The sequence below is a fragment of the Neophocaena asiaeorientalis genome, unplaced genomic scaffold, assembly GCF_003031525.2.
Source record: "Neophocaena asiaeorientalis asiaeorientalis breed wild unplaced genomic scaffold, Neophocaena_asiaeorientalis_V1.1 scaffold71, whole genome shotgun sequence".
NCBI lineage: Eukaryota > Metazoa > Chordata > Mammalia > Artiodactyla > Phocoenidae > Neophocaena > Neophocaena asiaeorientalis.
In genome coordinates, this window is record NW_020175439.1 from 1,401,703 (window position 1) to 1,421,455 (window position 19,753).

Sequence of the window (19,753 nt, forward strand, 5' to 3'; positions counted from 1 at the left end):
GCTTCTCTAACTGAGGATCTTTGACTCTAAAGGAAATTTTAGTTGTAGCTCCTTGTGTCTAGTCCACACAAGGGTATTGTAGAAAGATTCTACAATAATTTATGCTATTTAATAGGGGGTCTGCCAGAGAAAAAGATTTTTGGCCTGACTGTTCTTCTAAAACAAAGACAAATTTAATCAATTGCAACGATTAACTGATTTTATCTGAAGAAAATTAGCCTAAAATTTTTTTAATTAATAGTCTTTGCTTTTTAGATCAGTTTTAGGTTTATGGAAAAATTGATAGAATACAGAGAGTTCCCATCTGTGCCCTCTTCCATTCACACCCACACAATTTCCACTATGATTAGCACCATACATTTGTTACAGTTGACGAGCCAATATTGATACATTATTCATTATAGTCCATAGTTTACATCAGAGTTCACTGTTTTGTGCAGGTCTACATGGATTTTGACAAGTGCATTATGTCATGTATCCACCATTACAATATCATGCAGAACAGTTTCACTGCTCTAAAATGCCCTGTGGTCCACCTATTTATCCTTCCCTCCTTCCACCCAAACCTCTGGAAACTACTAATCTTTCTACTGTCTCTATAGTTTGCCTTTTCCGGAATGTCATATAGTTGGAATCATACAGTATATAGCCTTTTCAGACTGACTTCTTTCACTTAGTAATATGCATTTAAGGTTCCTCCGTGTCTTTTCATGGCTTGATAGAGCATTTATTTTTATCACTGAATAATATTCCATTGTATGGCTTTTTTAAAAAACAATTATAAGCCCACATGCCTAGAGCTCATGCTCCGCAACAAGAGAAGCCACTGCAATAAGAAGCCCGTGCACCACAACGAAGAGTAGCCCCCGCTCGCCGCAACTAGAGAAAGCCCGCGTGCAGCAACGAAGACCCAACACAGCCAAAAATAAAAAAAATTAAATAAATAAAATAAATAAATTTTAAAAATATATTAAAAAATTATCACATTTAAAGATGTCTCATGATAAATTATTACTATTATAAATGATATTTCATTGTTAAGGACGGATTTATGCCCTCCCAGAATTAAGGAGAAATCTCCTGGTTCATTTCCCTTTGGGATATAGCTTTTCACTCACAGGTCTAGACTAAAGGTCTAGATTAGTGAAGGGAAAAAGCTTTCCCTGATAATAAATGATGGATTATACTGATTAATGTTCCCCAATAGTTACAACATAAAAGGGTTGAACATATCAGAGGTGCTGATATGAAATAAGGCATGTTAATAGGTACACACTGTAAGTTCTAACTATGCAGGAGAAATTATTTACAAAATCGTATTGCTTTATAAAATGAAGCAATTAGAACAAAACAATTTTTCTTTTGTTCAGAAAAATGCCCAAATCTAATCTAATTTGCTGCAGCTGGACACCACCTGCAGTTGACTGTTTAAGTACTCTGAACATTACACACTTATCTTTTAAATATTGATAATGCCATTTTTCATTTCCTTGACATGAAATCCCACAGGGAATAATTATGCTAATAAACCTTAATGATTCTTGCAAATAAATGATCAAACCAAATTGCTACTGTTGATTTATATTAATGGATGCCTTTAGGATGAGATTTGCCAGTACGTTGCTGCCTCTCGAATCTCAATTCATCTTATTTAGCTGAAGAGCGTACATAGTTTGTTAAATAGACGGACTGTTTAAAATATAATGTGTTTATGCAGTTTTTGCACTTCATAATGTTCAGGCATTACCAACTTGCCTTGTGGCAAATCTGCATTTAATGGTTTCATCGTATATAACTTCCTTTTGTACTTTTTCTCTCTGTTATATGCAGTTAGGAAATGACTACGTTCTGGTTGATTCAGAATAGGCCAGCTTCCATGTGTTGAATCTGGTTGTTCTGTTAAGACAATGAAATCTGTTTCTAGATATTTTAGCCACCATAAGCTGGGAATCACATTGACTATGTGAGGATGGGATCAAGTGTCACATAATTGTTTGGGGTGGGGGGAAGGGCACTATTAAATGGCTTATTTGTTGCCCCATTTAAACCTGGAGTAGTGGGTCTCTTCCTCTCCTGCTCTCCCACTTTCACTCTTGCTCTGGCACCCTTACCCACCAAGTCTACGGGGACCAGGAAGTTGCTGACTTTGTAAATTCTGAAGTAAAATTGGAAAATAACTGCAGAATTGCTATATACTCATTTCCAGGGCTGGGGAACACTACACAGAAAGAAGACTTATTCGTTGTAAATACAAACACAATTTTATCTGGGTAATTTTGTAAAAAGCCACTTTTGTTTAAAATACCATATAATTGGGAAAAAATTACCTTCATCCAGATAATTGCCTCAAATGTCCTTTTTTTGGCCTTGAGTGTCAAATTCTAAGCATAGGAGAAAAAGTAGAGAAAAACAGGTATAGGCACAGAATTGAATGAACGTGATGTAAATTAGTAGTAAAATAGGGGATTGGAATATATAAAAACTCATGTATATGGAAACAGGGTATGGAACTTGTGACATGAAATAACAGTTGCTTAGGGATTTGTCCAGTGTTATGGTACACAGACTGTAATTTGGTTAGTTAGTGGTGAAGCAAAGGTGACCACACTTAATTCATTGTGACGAGCAGAGGCATCCGCTTCTGAATTATAAAGCTCTCAACGATTTTTAGAAGTATATGTATACATATTAATATATATGTAAATTATCTTTATAAAGGTATTTTTTTCACTTCTTAGCTTTAGAAAAAGTGCCTAATTTGATCAAATTCGGTACATTTATGGCAATTTTTTCTAATTAAAAATTAACAAGACTCCAACTTACACACCACTAAATGCATTATTATATTCACTGTAAAATTTTCTAATTTAGCAAAAAATGAGGGGTGATGGAAATATGCAGTGATAAAGGAATGATTAAAGTAAATGATAGCACGTCAGCTATGTAGCTAGAGAAATGTGGGTGTGTCTGGAGGGCTGGAGGGCAGGCCAGGGAGAGGTGATTTGTGGGGAGCCTAAGCGCCCTCATAGGAAAGGAGAATGACTGGGCACTCAGAACCTGAGGAGTAACTCTAAGGTCCTAGGAGAGGAACAGGGACACAATAACCCTCCAGGAGGAATGGCAGATGAAGAAGGCAGCCCCCTGCGGAGAGAGTCAAAGGACCCAAGCTGGCTGCAGGAACTTGGAGCCAGGCAGAGAAGTACTGGTACTGTTTCCATTGTTCTGTCCTCAGACCCAGCCCTGCTACGTCCATTGCTGGAGAGGAGGGAGGAGTAGGGAGTGTGAGGGGGAAAGAGAGAAAGACAGAAGCTGTATCCATCAAGTGATAGAGCTAACAGAAAAGAATGGTCCAGAAATTCTGTAACAAGCTTACCTTGAGGTAACAGATGGCAACGTGTATACGGAAATGTAGTGGAAAACAGTTAATATTAAAAAGTATTATCCTGGTACCTTATCATCTATTGAGCACCTACTACATGCCAGTCACTTCGTATATAATTGTCTATAATCATCAGAACAACCCAGTTCGTTTTACAAATGCAGAAAACAAGATTAAGAAACAACTTGCCAAGTTCACAGACAGGGCCAATAGTGGGACAGAGTTTTGTACCAAGTCTGTCTCCCCAGCTCATGCTCTTTTCATGAGTTCAGAATTTTTCAAACTGTGGATCACGAACAGTATTTAAATAGAAATAGAATAGCCTGAAAAATATTAGAGGGCGTCAAATCTAGTAAGATGGGTATTGTTTTGTGAAACTTCCGTTATTGAAAGAAAGAATGCATGTATATATTGGATCATGACATAAAATGTGTTTCTCACTATGGGTCAAGCTCAAAAAAGTTTAAAAACTACTGACTTAGATCACATTGCCTCTCTTTCCCAATCTTAGGGAGATGCTCTTCACTTCTGAATTATAGCAAATTTCTCATTTTACGGAATGTTTTCCACAAACTATACCAGTCCTTTTAACAATTATGGATTAGTATATCAAGATGATCCTCATTTATTCTCTCCTATGCAAACCTAACCTTCAGTTTTGTTAAAATATGCATTATAATTAATGGCTATAATAAAATGCATATGTTAACAATAGATCATAGATTACATAACACACTTTTAATTTATACATAATAAAGTATGTAATATACTAATGGTATATACATTACACAGTTTATGTTCTGCATAGGATTTATAGAACAAGAATAGTAACTATTTACTGAGTATCCAGTACTCTTTGATTTGTGTCCAGATAAGGAATAACAATTATGTTTCTTCAGAGGCAGAGACTTCCCCATTTTGGAAATGGGGAGTGCTAGGGGAAACTTATCCAGGCATAAAGGCTGTGCCTGGAGAGAAGGGAAACAATGGTTTCAATCCTAATTTTAGAAACAGTCAGTGCCAAGGATTCCAATTTTAGATAAGCAGATACATTTATGGGATTCCAGACAACAGATCCTTCCATCTAACCCATCTCCCTGGAGACTGTTAGCAAGCTTACTAAATTTGCTTGGTCTTCCATGCAGTGCTTCTTGCCCACATACCAACATGGGGTTCAACACATAGAGGGGAAAACCTTTATTATCATAGGTTTCGGTATACAAGATACTATGGGGAGAATGACAGAATAACCAGGAAAACAAGGTGACTATGGCCTGCAAGGAATTATCAGTCATAAAAGTAGCCAAAAAAGGAAGAATAAAGGAATGAATAGAGCCAGAAGTGAAAGAACATATTTCCTTGCTTTCTATGATTACTTAATATTTCACTGGATCTCTAGTCTTTTCTATATTAATATACCCATGGCAACAGTTATCTGCTGTACATCTCTCTATAATACAATCCTGTTCCTTAGGGTTTTCCTTTCCTCATAGATATACCTAAGAAATAGCAAAATTACAGCCCACTAAGGCTAATCCAGCCCCTTAGTTCTTTAAAATCCATTATAGTACCTAGCATCTGGTGACCTGAATTAAGCTAATGTATTTTACTGAATCTACAATACATCAGTGGTAGGATGCACCGTTATTTTATTCATCAGTAAAGAAGAAAAGAACTCTGCCACACATCATCAATTTAAAGACCTATCCCAATTTCAGAAAGGTTAAAATGAAAAAAAAAAAAGTATAGCTTAGAATCTATGAAACATGGAATTTTTTCATGAAGGAGCACAGTTAAGGAATTATAATAATGGGAACGACAACAACCAAACAGAAACAATTACTATGCAGCCCTCACCAGCAGAGTAGGATCCTAATTCTTTTTCAAGTTATTTTTTTTAATCCCTCCTTGGCATCAACCAAGTCAATGGTTATACTCTGCATCAGCTAAGGTCTTCTGAGATGCAGATGCCAAGACAGAATTGGTCTGTTAAGACATTTATTTTGGGAAGGGTCTATAAAGGATGAAAGAGGAGGGGAAGTAGAGGTAAGCAGGGAGAGCCTTCAGAACTGCTACAGATCTGACACCCGTAAAAGGAGAGAGGAAACAAAAAAGGAGGAGCCTCAAACTGCAGCACAATTGAGAAAGTCTCTGCCAGGCCAATGGGGAGTCCCCAAGCAAAGACTCTGCATTAGAGGTGTCCCATGTTCGGCCCAAAACACCCAGCCATGCTCAGGCATTGGCTGGGAGCAGCTTCGGGAGAGCGAGGGCTCAGCATGAATGCTGCTGAGATCCAAATGCACAGCAACTGGAGGTTCTTGGACACCCATTACCCTTGCAACAGGTTCTCTTAAAGGGAGATTTGAGCAGAACACCTCCTGGCTGCCACACTGACAAAGGGCATGCCTCCATGCTTCCCACAATTACAGTAGCTGTCTCATTTCTGCTGATCTTCTCATATGCCATCTTTGTTATCATAGCTACCAGACTGATAACTTCTCAAAAATTACTCTGCATACCAGCTTTTTCTACTTACGTCTTACAATCAGGCCCATAGAATCCTTAAGGGATGGCATGGCTTGCAAGTTACCATCAGGATTAGGTGTCATTCACACCGTCAAATTGGGACCCCTGTTTTTCCACAAGTCCACACAGGGCTGCTCCTGTCTCCAGGAGTGTGTAGACCAGGACACGGTCCCTCCCCACTCCCCCTTTGCTGCATAAACATTATGGAGCAGGCTTCAAATTTTAAAAACAGAGGCTTGGAAATCCTTCCAAGGAGACATTCATGAGATGAATTCCCAGAAAAACCCATGTTCAAATAATATTTCATGATCAGATGCAAAGAAACTCATAAAAGCTTTAAGGATGCAATATGAACCTAGTTACAGGGCTCAGTGGCAAGGACAGACAGTATCTTTGACCTTGAACAAATCATTTAACCTCCCTGATGTGTGTTTCCTCGTCTATAAAATGAACAGAGTAGTCTAGATGGTCCTTGAGGCCTCTTCTAGCACTAACATTATATGAAATAAAAGTCAGCTTAAAGATTAATTGGGTTTCTCAGCCTCAAGCAATTAATTACACTGTCGCTGCCCTTTAACAGACCCATCACAGAAGAAAATTAGATTCAACTGACAGATTCTAATCTTCACCAATTCATGTTGATTTTAAGTCCAACACTATTTTTTAAGATTTGCAAATTAATCCTTTCAAAACAGGTTCAACAGATTCCTGGGCAAGGAATTTGACTTGACAGACATATTATAATACTAAGGCCGTTCTTTTCCATTAAAAAAAAAAGTCTTTGTGCTGACATTTTTTTTTTTTTTGCATTCAGAACCTCAGCAGAAACTCTACCAGAGTTTTATAAAATGATAGACAGTGGTTTTGTGAAATTCTTTACCAATTTCTGAAGTGCTCAGGGACATGTGATCAGGGATTTTAGTTCTGTCCACACCTACTTCATCTAATTCCATTATGTTTTTCTTATTCTTCTTTGGCTTCTGAGGTTCCATAAATAGCCTTTACCTTGGGTCAACACTGAATTACTAGTAGAAAAGATGTTGGTAAATTTTCTAGCAAAAAAATAAACAAAAACAAACAAACAAAAAAAAAACCCCACAGTTTCGATTTCCCGTTAATAAGGAAATATTTTATGTTATCATCCTTTTAACATATTCATTTAAACAATGCTTTATTTTCCTACTTTTTCCTTAAATATTACAGTCATATCTAGTTTAGATTTTAAAACTTAAATCCCACAACTTTTAGTTTCTTGAACTTTGATTGCTGGTATCTAGTTTCTACTTTTATATCATGTCCACTTGCATTGGTAATATTTCTGACTACAGAAAGGTATGGAGAATAATATGACACCCATGTTTTCATACAACATAAGAAAAACTATGGCAGCTGTTTTGTGCACTTGTAAATATCACCCTGTCTCATTTTGTCCTAGAGATAACACTATTCTGTATTTAATAGCATTTATCATTCTCATGCATGTCTTTATACTTTTAATACCATGAATCAATTCAATCTCTGAAAAAAATGTGATATTATTTTGCATGCTTTAATGATAAAACTGAGCCATACTTCTGCAAATAGCTTTTAATTCCACATTGTGCTTGTGAAATTACATGGTAGTACACATACATCTACTTATTTGTTTTCTCCAAGCTCTGGCTTATATTTTTACTTTCTCTAAGATCCCTTTTAATGCACAGAAATTTTAAGTCCAATGTAGTCAAGTCTATCAATTGTTTCCTTTATGTCTTATGGGGGGGTTGCCTTATTTAAACAATCCTTTAATAATGTGAGTTCAGGCGCTTCCCTGGTGGCGCAGTGGTTGGGAGTCCGCCTGCCGATGCAGGGGACAAGGGTTCGTGCACCGGTCCGGGAGGATCCCACATGCCGCGGAGTGGCTGGGCCCGTGAGCCATGGCCACTGAGCCTGCGCTCCACAACAGGAGAGGCCACAACAGTGAGAGGCCCACGTACCGCAAAAAAAAAATAATGTGAGTTCATAAAGCTTTTCATGATCCATCTATAATTCACCTAGAATTTACATATCTTTTATATAATGTGATATAAGTATACAATTTTATTATTCTTTTGTCCATTTGGATAACCATTGTCCCAGCATCATTATCTTTCCCTAATATGTTTCCTATAATACTTTTATATAATATTATTATGTAAAATTATAATAATATTTGACCAGATTTGCTGTTCTTCAAACTTCCTTGGCTATTCTCTGCCCTCAGGTCATATATATAAACTTAAATTTCCCTTGCCAAGTTCCATGAAAAAAAAAAAACTGATTGGAATTTCACTGAATCTGTGGACCAATTTGGAGAAAACCCTGTGTCTTTATGATAGTATGTCCTCCCATCCATGTATACGGTACATCTCTAGAATGCCTTTTTAAAATTTTTTTAATTAAGTTTTGTAATTTTCTCTATAAAGATCTTGTGCCTCTTTTTGTTAGGTTTATTCCTAGTTACTTTAAATTCTTTGCTGCTGTCACAAATAATATCTATATCATTTAAGGTCCAAGTAGGAAAGAGCAGCTCATCTGGGTCATTTACAAAGATGTAAGCAGGGCTTAAGGAAACCGGAAATTGTACAGTACTGAGGGGAACCGTTACCACTCCCAACCCTAAAGGCAAGGGGAAGAGGCAATTTTCCAGAACCCAAAGTAAAAAACTGCTACTTTGATGGGAGCTGGGACCTTTGGTCAAGGGATACAGCCAACCAGGAGCAACCTCACAGGAAGAGAGGTGAGGCAATATAATCCCCATCCTCTTTCACCCTTCCTTGATCTCCCGCTGCTTAAACTAATGAGAAGCCAAAGAACAAGGGAGCCTCTTATCACTAGTCAATAAGGCATTACCAAGCATGGACAAGAGTAGAGAGTAAATATGGAGGGACAAATAGACATCCAGCACTGTATCTTTTACAAAATTAATTTTCTGCTTATTGCTGTTATATAAGAATGAAAATTGTTTCTGCATATTGACTTTACATCCACTAGTCTTTCTGAATTCCATTTAAAATTATAATCATTTCTGTTATCTCTTGAGTTTCCATGTTCATAAACATTTTTTTTGCTTTTCTTTCCTCTCCTTATACTACTAAAAATTTTCCCTTCCTTATTGAACTGGCTAGAACCTACAATAAAATGACAAATAGAAGAACTAATAGGGGCAACCTTAACATATGTTTGACATCTCACCTCTAAGTATGATGTTTACTGCAGATTTTGTTTGTTTTTTGCTTTATTATTGCAAAAGCATTATATGTACAGTGTTAGAAAGCAAGAATATAGATAACTAAATATAAGAACAGAACACTATATTTCTTTACCCAGAGATTATGACTATTAACACTTTAGTGAACTGTGCACATATATACTTACAGATTTTTAACAAATTATACTGTATATGCTGTAATATAAAAGTTACACATTGGAAACTGCTTTTCACACTGTAGGTGTTTTATTCCCTTGTTTGTGAAGAGTTTTAATCCTGAATGGGAATTCAGTTTTATCAGGTGGACCCTTCCCTTATACCATACACAAAAATTAATCCAAAATGAATCAAAGACCTAAACCTAAGAGCTAAAACTGTAAAATTCATAGAAGAAAACATAGGGTAAAAAGTTCATGACATTAGATTTGACAGTGTTTTCTTGGACATGACACCAAAAGCCCAGGTAACAAAAGAAAAAATAAATAAATCTGACTACGTAAACATAAAAATCTTCTGTGCATCAAAAGACACAATCAACAGAGTGAAAAGTCAATCCAGCGAATGGGATAAAATATTTACAAATCATATATCTGATAAGGGGTCAATATCCAGAATATATAAAGAACTCATACAATTCAACAACAACAAAAACCCAACCAATTTTGAAAATGGGCAAAGGACTTGAATAGACACTTCAAGGAGATACAAATGGCCAACAAGCACATGAAAAGATGCTCAGCATTACTAATCATTAGGGAAATGCAAATCAAAACCACAATGTGATACCATCTCATACCTAGTAGGATAACTACTATTAAAAAAACAAAACAAGGAAACAACAACTGTTGGCAAGGATGTGGAAAAATCAGAACTCTTGTGTTGGTGGGAATATAAAATGGTGTAGCTGCCATGGAAAACAGTTTGGTTCTTCCTTAAAAAAATTAAAATAGAATTAGCATACAATCCAGCAATCCTACTTTTAGGCGTATACCCAAAATAACTGAAAGCAGGTCTTGAAGAGATATTTGTACACCCAAATTCATAGCAGCATTATTCACAATAGCCAAAAGGTGAAAGCAGCCCAAGTGTCCACAGATAGATGAATGGATAAACAAAATGTGACATATACATCCGAGGGACTATTATTCACCTTTAAAAAGAAATGAAACTCTGACACATGCTCTGACCTGGATGAACATTGAAGACATTGTGCTAACTGAAATAAGCCACTCACAAAAGGACAAATACTATCTGATTCCACTTGCATGAGATACCTAGAATAGTCAAAGTCATAAAGCCAGAAAGTAGAATGGTGGTTGCCAGGGCCTGGGGGAAGAGACAAGAGCAGAGAGTTATTGTTTAATGGGCACAGACTTTTCAGTTTTGCAAGAAGAAAAGAGTTTGGGAGATGGATGGTGGTGATGGTTGAATAACAATGTGAATATACTTATGCCAATGAACCGTACACTAAAAAATGGTTAAGATGGTAAATTTCATGCTATGTTTATTTTACTACCGAAGTCGGCTACCAAAAACAATGTGCAGGTGAATGAATCACACTCTCCAGATGGTCTGATTCAGGAGGTTATAGGTAGAGCCCTGCATTCCCCTCTCACAGTCTTCACAGAAAAGCCAAAACAAATTATTTGAGATTCCCTTAAATGAAAGGAAGTACGATGGAAGAAGCAATAGAAGAATGCAGTATAAATAAATAAAAAACTAAACCTGATTCCTTTCAATTCTACTGGATGCTAATCTTTCCGAATGCCTTCAGTGAAACCTTGACTTTATATTTTAGAAATTATTCTCACCTGTAGCGGGCAAGATACCAAAGCCTTTACCAACACTGTTATAATTTCAGAGAGAAACTGTGGTTTTCATTTTAACTTCCCTTTTCTCTCTATTCCATTTTTCCTTTTTCTGATTATTGCAGCTTGATTTTCTTGTGTTTCGTTTTAAATAAATACAACTTAACTCCTCAAACTTTCTTAAAGCTTGATGTCTAGAAACAGATCCACAAATTGTATCATTTATTCAGGTTGCATTTATACCTGTAGCTAACTTTCTTCCAATGACAGAAACTATGTTACTGGTAATCACGTTGCCCTTAGGGTCACTGTCTCCCTCTACTGACTACAATAATCTTTTAGCATCCCTTAGCAAACGTGTCAAGTGGATGCTTGTCAGAGATAACAGAAATTTTACCAAAATACTATGGAGATGTGGTCCCAACTCTAAGGAAGCATAGAGATGAGTTCATTCAGACACATGAATGTAAAGTATAAAAATAACACACATTTTCAATAGAATTTTCAAAGACATTTGCCTGTTAACTGTTTTTATCCTCCTCCTTTTACCTCCACTCAGAACACCCACCTACTACCTAACTGGTTCATAGTGGCCCTTCAATAAATATTTGTTGAGTGAATAAAGACGGAGCAAATTCAACTAGAAAAGACAACATGATAGGAAGAAACACTTCTCTTAAACATAAAAGTCAACAGGCATTCTAACATAGAAGTTTAAAATTTCCAAATAAAATACCTAGATTAAGGAATACGTGTGCTAGAAATGTTTTAGGCTTTACAGAGACCTGTTTTTCCTACCCAGTTAATAATACCTTAGTGGAGCAGAGCCTAAGTCGGCTACCAGATCAAAATTTTAAATTCTGTTCTTAAGTTTTATGCTTTCTTGTGAGAAAAGCAGGTTGTTGAGTTTGGTGAGTCTACATCTTGTTCTGCTCAGCTAGGGAAGGCTTTTCGGTATAGGAAAATACAATTCCTTGATTGACTTATATTCTTTTGTGATGGACAGAAATGGCTATTCCTGGACTTGCAATGACAGCAATGGCCACTCCTAACTTAACATTTAATATTACCTTTGCTACCAATAAATTACCTAATCCAGCTCCCACAGTTGGATCTAACTTTAAAGAGGGAATCTATCTCATTGGTTTCAACTCTGCATGGAAACGTCTTTGTTGCTATTTTATTTACTTAATTGTATATATTAAAAGAATTAGCAGTTCAACCAAATCTATCTGCCCCTTTCTTTGTCCCAGAAATTGTCCAAGTGACTCTCAACCTCATCTTACACCTGTGAACTCATTCTGAGCAAACAATAATAGCTAATATTTACTGGTTTTACTAAGCACGATCAGCACTTCACATGCATTGTCTAATTATTTTAACAACTCTAGGAGTTGGAGCTCTGGTCATTGTAAATTTAGAGAGGAAGAAACTGAGGATCAGAGCAGAGAGCAGATAGTTTAGGATGCCTAACATACCTGAACTACTAAGTTATGAAGCCAGGATTTCAGAGTCACATGCCAAGCCACTAGACTATATTGCCATCCAAACAAAAACACTGAGTAGAGCCTGCCTAGCAATAAACCAAAGCTGCAAGGAAAAAAGGGAACTTCCCTCATCATCCTCAGTTGCTGGGAGTAGTGCAGGGAGAGGGATATAGGCCCGTGATGCACCTGATACCAACTCCTAGTTCCAACCACAATATTAGAATTCCAGACAAGTAGACCATCTCAAATAAGAATCTATTATTTGTGGGGCTTCCCTGGTGGCGCAGTGGTTAAGAATCTGCCTGCCAATGCAGGGGACGTGGGTTCGTGCCCCGGTCCGGGAAGATCCCACATGCCGCAGGAGTGTCTGGGCCCGTGAGCCATGGCCGCTGGGCCTGCGCGTCCGGAGCCTGTGCTTCGCAACGGGAGAGGCCACAACAGTGAGAGGCCCGCGTACCACACACACACAAAAAAGAATCTATTATTTGCTTAATGCTCGCTGGGACATGTGTTGAACTTACTAAGTATAACTTCTTTGCTCTTTCATGTCCATGTTTTTGCAGAGATGAACAAGGTATAATTTAGTCTTATTTCAGAGACCAAATTTGCCAGATTGAAAAACCATAGCAGAAAGAAGGTCCTTTTGTCTTTGTCCGTGTGCTTGGTCTGTTGGCAATAAAGCCAACAATCACGGGTCCTTATTGCCTCAATTACATGATAAGAATCATCTTTTCTTCCTTTATGTGGGTCGCCTCAGTTTTATTTCCCATCTCTGAGCCGCAGAACACATTAATTCTCAACTATGCTTACTCAGGGCCCCAGTTGGCAGTCCTTACACAGACAAAACTATAATGGGAAGCCTGGTTAATTAGTTCCTCCAACATCATCTAGGCTGAGGGTTTTATTTATTTATTTTAAAGAAAATTCTGGAACATGGACTCAGATGAGTCTGCAGGATTAATGAGAGTCGAATCTTACTTTTCTAATCAGCAGGACTGGCCACTGCAGATGGCCAAGAAACAATCTGAGAACCCTCGTACATCCTGTGAGTGCTTCACAAAATGCTAAATAAGAATGACAACAACATCGAAAAACAAAGTTCTCGTCTGCATATGAATATAGCACATGTTATGGACAGAAAAGTGAAAGTATTTCAGAAGCACAGCATGAACAAGAAAAGATTTCTCAGTAGTAAAGCCAACTCAGTGGAGGGAGATTCTTAGTACATAATTAATCAAACTGCCTTGCAATAGATACCCAGACTAATGTTAGCAACCAAAAAGCGACGTTAACATGAAAACACTAGGTGTAATGGATGCTGTGTCGTGTTGCCCAGATCTGTTTTCTGGTCTAGGGACTTATTTTCCTAGATGTTAGGAGTGCTGTCACTAGATATCCCTCAGCTGTCAGTCCTCTCCAGAAATTGCCCTTGGCCACAAAGCCCCCTCTCTCACAGGGGATCAGCTTGCATCCAACGTCTGTCTGATGTGGGAGTTTGAAACTCTAGCTTCCTCACTGCAAAGGGAGTCAACTCTAAAAGGCCACAGCTCTTCTGAAGAGCTCTGCAAAGGCTGAGCTGAGGCCTCTGTGGAAGCTGCACTGATCTCAGCTTTTCCCTCTGCCCAGTCCTGCCTCCTTCCTTTCCCTGCTCGTTGACCCCAAGAGTGCTCCCTGCTACATGCTCTGCATGCTAATCTCCATCTCTGAGTCTACTTCTCAGGGAACCCAAATTTGAATACTAGGGAAATTAAATTCTTTGTTTCTAACGTGTTATTAAAATGTAAGTATTACCTTATAATAAGGAAATGTTTTCAACTAGCATTTAAGAATACTATAACATATTGTTTAGGCATTTAAAAATCATTATTTTCTTAAGGATATAGGTTGGGCTGGTTGATTTACTGTGACAGAAAAACAGTCAGGAGGGTAGACTACCGAACTGTCAAGCCCCCATATGCAGGAAATGATACTGGGGATTGCGGAGTGGAACAGGAAGTACACGGGAGAGGGAGAGATTAGGAGGTTGCTAGTCCCACTGGAATCCACACAGAAAGTCTTTTGTTAAGGCCTATAGCAATCCAGCTTTCTATAGGACTGATTCCCTCCGGTGACTCTGTCAAAGGCATTACAGCATGGTGAAGAAAATTTAGTATGGCCATCAGCTGCCTTCCCTCTGCTTTTAGTCCCTTCTGTTCTTGGTCTGATCTCTCAGAAAATCCTTTTTCCTGAATCTTTTATTAGCCAATAGACACATGCTGAAGGCATTTGAATTTTGGTAGAGAATTCAAGAGGCGGTGAAAACCTTCCAACATAGAGGCATGAATCTGAATTGCCAATGGGAGAGTTTCAGACACCATGACTAGAGGAAGGAAGGAAGTTTAGGGCAGACAGCCTGCCTACCGGCTAAGGCAGAGACTCTCCTAAAACACCTTTGACAGGGTCTTTAATTAATTATGCCTCGTGCTGAGATTATTCATCTACCTCACAGTGACAACTTGGTAGTACAGTCTGCTTCACTATCAGTCTGAATTCCAAGTCTGCATTTAACAATTCATTCAGGGCTTCCCTGGTGGCGCAGTGCTTGAGAGTCTGCCTGCCAATGCAGGGGACACGGGTTTGTGATCAAGAGGGAGTTGATATGGGGATATATATATATGTATAGCTGATTCACTTTGTTATACAGCAGAGACTAACACACCATTGTAAAGCAATTATACTCCAATAAAGATGTTAAAAAAAAAAAAAGCTCCTGGTGATTCTTATGTGCAGCTAAGACTTAGAACCATTGATTTAAAGATTGGGAATAGGAGGTTAAGCCAAAATGCCTAAAATGAAAGGGGCCATCAGTAAGGTAGGAAGAAAACCAGCAGAGTAATGTCTTGGAAGTTAAGTGAAGGGTATGTTCCAGGAATGAAATGGTCAGCTGTGTCAAATGCTGATGAGAAGTTAAGTCAAAGAGGGAAGACAGGGCAAGAGTGGGGTGACCTAAATGTGAAAATTTCTGGTGGGGCTGTGGGGATGAAGGCCTGCCTGGCATGGAGAGTGAGGAAGTAGAGACAGATGCTGTGTCCTGTGTTCCCTCTGCCCCAGGACCACCCAAGTCCTGGGCTCAGATCCAGGGACTCTGGCTGCCCCTTGTCCAGCAGCTTGGATATCCAGTGCCCCTCAGGTGATACCATCTCAAGTACTTACTCATTCAGCCAGGCAACAGTGACTCCACAACCCCATTCAATACCTGCTGAGCACTTAGATGTGCTAGTCATTGTTAGGCAATGGGGATAGAAAGTCAAATAAGATACACTTCTTGCTCCCATGGAATTTTCAATCCATTGAGGAAGAGAGTCACAGATAATTACAACGAAGTAGTCATCCCGATTCTACATCCACCGTGTCTATCTACTTTCCATTCCCATTTCCACTAACCTAGTTTAGGCCTTGAAGATGAATAACAGTGCCCTAAGCAGTCTCCCTATATCCAGTCTCTCCCTTCTTGCTAATCTAGTTTAAACATTGCAGCCAAATTCCTTTTCCTAAAGCACAACTCTGTTCATGTCATTCATTAATTGTGGAAGCATACATTTAGCACCTACTAAGTACAAATTCAGTCTTCCCTCCTGTGATGTTAGGGTCAATTTCTAGTTCCAAAATCCTGATTTTGTAATCTCAATCAGAAGTAACCATAGCAGTTACCTAGTCCATGCATGAATCCTCTTTGTGAATCTCTATAAATCATAAGTGGATAGGTGGATAAAAGCACATCCAGTTGGTCCTTAAACCTCCAAGGCTGGAGAATTCACTTTTGAAAAAGAGTTCAGTACATGTTCAAGAATTTGGAAATTTTTATAAATTCTTCCTTTGTAGTGCTTCCTGCTTACTAGTTAGAGTGCAAGCTTTTTGGCCAGCATTCAAGGTCTGCTACAATTTGACCCTGAGGCATTCTGGTCTTAGCTTCTAATATTCTCCTTCATGTTTTCTTCCCTGAATGTGCTTTCACACCACCACACTTTCCCTTATTCCCTCATAGCCAGATCCTTCAAGATGGGGCTCAAGTACCACCTTCTCCATAAAACCACCCTGAGTCCCTCAGCAGACCAATCATCTCCCTCACCTGAGATCCCTCAGGCTTATTTTTACCTTCCTTGTGGGTTTCTCCCTTTGGTGATTGGGGCACGACTCCTATCTTCCATGCTTCACTGAAAGGTCCGTGAGAGCTGGGCCCATCTCTTGGGCACCTCTGTCTCCTGCACAGCGCCCAGCATGGTGACTTGAAAGTTTCATTAGACACCTGTGGGATAAATAAAGCAGCAATTCTCTGGATCTGTTTCCTATTATGTGCAAGAAGGAAGCTATATTAGCTTTCCTACTGACTCTAATCTTCTGATTCCCAATTTTAAAGTAAGTATTGGATACTTATTGCATGACTGATATTGTGGGATTTTTTTTTTTTTGGCGAGGGGTTGGTAAAGACATGAAAGAATTAACTTATAAACAGACTATGATAAAATGTTAGTTGTAAGCAACAGAAAATAACAAAGGAGCTCATGGAGGGAGGAGATGCATGGGGTCAAGAGTCACCGTGGAAGGTTAAGAGGAAGAGAAGTTCCTTGAACCTGGCTTTGAATCTCCATATAAATAGACTCCTCAGGCCCTGGGCATTTGAAGCCTGAAACAAAGGCTGAGTCAGGGACACTAGAGGGAGCCATGGCCTGTAGGCTGGAGAGAAAGCTTCCGGGCTCAGTCAGCCTTGGGTTCACGGATCCTACATTTGCTTAGTAGATTGAAAAGGATACTCTTTATCATACATTCAAATGCTTCCACAGGACAATTTCTAAAATGAAAATTATTTTGAGTCTATTTTCAGTTTTTACTGGTGTTAAACCTCTTTTGAGGAGATCAATATGAAGTACTTAACGTCTGCACATTTTATGTCGTTTTTGTCTGTGAATATCTCCTGAATCTTAACCGTGAGCTAATGGGGGTTTGGGGGGCTGGAAGCAGAGAAGGATCAGGTGAAACCCTGTCCAATGACCTCCCTGCTTGCTCAGACTGAAGCCGGGGTAGTCTGTGACCACTGGTTCCCAGGGCTGTCATATTATCAGGCCAGGAGACCAGAGTTTGCTGCCTACACGTTCAAATATGAGGCCTTTGCGGCAGATTACAGCAAAGAAGTCACCCCTCTAGCCTTTTCCCTCAGTCCAAATCCACAGATAGCCCTAAGCAAGGTGTTTTTTAAAGTACCCGGAAGTTCTGAGGCAGCAATGGGAGCTCAGTCTGGCCAGCATCAGCACTGCCAGTGCCTACCTGACAGATGGACATGAAGATGGAGGCCCCCATCCACGGGCAGGTGATAAGAATGAGGTGTAGTTGGAAGGTGGAAAAAGGGAAACTGGGTACAGCCCTGATGTACTGTCCTACCTCAAATAGGGTGACATTAAACAGTGTGAAATGCACATCTACCACAGGATTAGAAGTGAATCATATATTTTTGCCATATATAAATGTTTACTTAAACTAAACTTTGGGATAGAGGAACTTAAATAAAAGGTAAAAAGGATATCGTACCTCTAAAGAATTAGTGACTTAAAGCTTGCCCAGGCCAAAGGGACAAGAAGCCTCAGAGCCAAGAGGGAGGACATTAGGGTACCCTGGCTTGGAGCATCTTCCCACCCTACCTACCCCCGTTGCCACCAGACAGAAACCTAAACAATCAGAAGGCAGGAAGGCCTCACCAGCTGCTGGAGTGCCCAAGAGGCTGCCTTTTCATCCAGATGCCACTTTCAGAACTCCCCTTGATGTGGCGGTTAAGTTGGAGACAGGAAGCTGAAGGTCCAGGTCTAGAGGGGAGAACGGAGAGGAAATTGTGGGACAGGCTTTGAAGCTAAGAAGAGAAGCACGTTACCCAGCACTTCTCTGTTCTGTTCTGTTCCCTGTGCTGCTGTGCTGACATCCTGATGCTTTCCCTCTCTCCCTAAATCCAAAGGGAATAAGCGACAGGAGACAAAAGAAAGCAAGCAGACCTGGAGAGGAGATGGCTTTGGCCACTGCACATGCCCAGCCCTCGAGGGGAAGCCGGGTGAGCAGAAGCGCCAGCAGGGCTGAAGCCGCTACTCCGGTGGACGGGGGAGGGCGGAACTGGGTCGCAGGCAGCGTCGGGGAGAGTGAGCCTTCTGTGCAGGCGGGAGGGCGGGGCGGAGACACGTGAAGGCAGAGTTAGGGGCGAGCTGGGGCCTCAGTGGGGAGGGCTCGGGAGCTCCTGGCCTGTGCATTTCCGAGCTCACTCAACCACTCCCCTCTTCTCCCAGAAACAGGCCCAGCCTGGCTTCCCTCCCGGGAAGAACAAACCCGGGGGCGGAGCGGAGGCGGAGCCGAGACAGAAGTGGGCCGCACCTGTCTCCCCTCCAGGGGCGTCATAACCAGGCCAGGCCCAGGCAGAGCAGAAACTCACAGCACGTTTGGGCAGAGGGGCTCTGGGCACAGCTGGGCCTTGGTCTAGGGCCCTGGGGCTGGGGCCACCCGAGAAGGTCAGAGCGCATCTCAGCTGCCAAAGGCAAGTCGGACTACAAGCTTCCCTGCCCTTGGTGGGGGGAAGAGGGGACAGTTAGACCTGAGAAACGAGAGGAGAGAGGCAGCCCTCTTTGGGTGTGGAGAGCTGGGGTAGCCACGTCAAGAGCAGTTCTGATTCTGGTGGACGGTCGTGTCCTCCTTCAGCAAACCCTCAGGAGGCTCAGTGTGGATGGCAGCCACAATCACACTTGTCCCAGCGGACTCCTGTGCCTGGTGTTGAGTTGGATGTAAAGCTTGGTGAAGGCCAACAGCGCATTCATAGTTGAATACTCATCCCCCATTCCCGCAGAGCACATCCTTCAACATGGAATTCAGCTGCCACCTTCTCCATAAAACCACCCTGAGTCTTTAAATGACCCATCATCTCCCTCACCTGAGATCCCGCCTCAGACTTATTTTACCTTCCTCCTGGGTTTCGCCCTTTGGTGATTGGGGCACGACTCCTATCTTCCATGCCTCACTGAAAGGTCCGTGAGAGCTGGGCCCATCTCTTGGGCACCTCTGTCTCCTGCACAGCGCCCAGCACAGTGACTTGAAAGTTTTATTAGACACCTGTGGAATGAATAAAGCAGCAATTCTCTGGATCTGTGCACTATTCTTTGAAAGGAGGAAGCTATACTTACATTTTCTACAAGCTCTTATTTTCTGATTCCCAATTAGATTAAGTATTAGACACCTGCTGCACACCCGATACTGTGTCTCTCTCATTTCAAAGAAGTGAAAGACACAAATGTGGTTTAGTTGCGGTAGCTCAATGTAC

General features: G+C 40.2%; 1 protein-coding gene across 1 annotated transcript in view; it reads right to left on the reverse strand.

The window, feature by feature from the left end:
- Positions 1-18,263, reverse strand: part of MNS1 (meiosis specific nuclear structural 1) — an 82,244-nt gene extending 63,981 nt beyond the window's left edge. The window contains exons 1-2 of the mRNA XM_024767803.1: positions 18,159-18,263; positions 16,564-16,714 (exon numbers count right to left, since the gene is read on the reverse strand). The gene's annotated coding sequence lies outside the window, so the exon portion shown is untranslated. The remainder of the gene's footprint in view (positions 1-16,563; positions 16,715-18,158) is intronic.
- Between the last annotated feature and the right edge of the window lie 1,490 nt (positions 18,264-19,753).